This window comes from Rhinoraja longicauda, chromosome 25, assembly GCF_053455715.1.
Source record: "Rhinoraja longicauda isolate Sanriku21f chromosome 25, sRhiLon1.1, whole genome shotgun sequence".
Taxonomy (NCBI): domain Eukaryota; kingdom Metazoa; phylum Chordata; class Chondrichthyes; order Rajiformes; family Arhynchobatidae; genus Rhinoraja; species Rhinoraja longicauda.
Window position 1 is genome coordinate 26,906,518 of NC_135977.1, and position 814 is coordinate 26,907,331.

Consider the following 814-nt stretch of genomic DNA (forward strand, 5'->3'; position numbering starts at 1 on the left):
ATACAGGTTTTCTTCAATGCCAGCAGATATTCGTTCACTCACACGCCACAAGCACATCAACTGTGTCCTGGATTGAGATGGCAACCAAAGGGTCTGCACTGTCTCATCAGTGTTTTGCACACCGAGTCCTTGCACACCGAGTCCTTGCACACCGAGTCCTTGCACACCGGGTCTTCCAACCTCTCCATTAAATAGTCAGTAAATTGATGAATAATTCACCAGAGCTCCATTGATTGAGCACAATCCTCCTCCACAACCTCTCGTGAGCTGAATGTGGTCGCTGGTTTCGTGTGCAGGCAGCACCGTGCAACGCGAGTCATTTGGGGCCAGTTTGTTGCTTGGAAACACCTTGCAGAGCCCTGATTGCCGCTCCTGCAGGTTTCTCCTCAACCCCGCACGCACCTCCCCATCCCCCCCCCCCCCCCCCCCCCCAGCTCGGCAGCAGCCTTTTCTCCTGCAAGATTGTGGTGGCCATTGCGAGTTATTTTATACATCAACTCATTTGCAGTGGTCATCACGTCAATGAAGTGGCAGCTGCAAGCTCTTGCTAGAGAGATCCCCAACAGGAATTGCTGTAAACCCATTTTAATCTCAAATCTGTGTGCGAAAGGCCCAGTCATTTCAAGTAGTTTAGTTTGTTATTGTCACGTGTACCGAGGTACAGTGAAAGGCTTTTGTTGCGTGTTATCCTGTCAGCCGAAAGACAATACATGATTACAACAGAGCCACTTACAGCGTATAATGGAATAATGTTTAGTGCAAGCTAAAGCCAGGAAAGTCTGATCAAGGATAGTCCGAGGGTCACCAAAGAGGT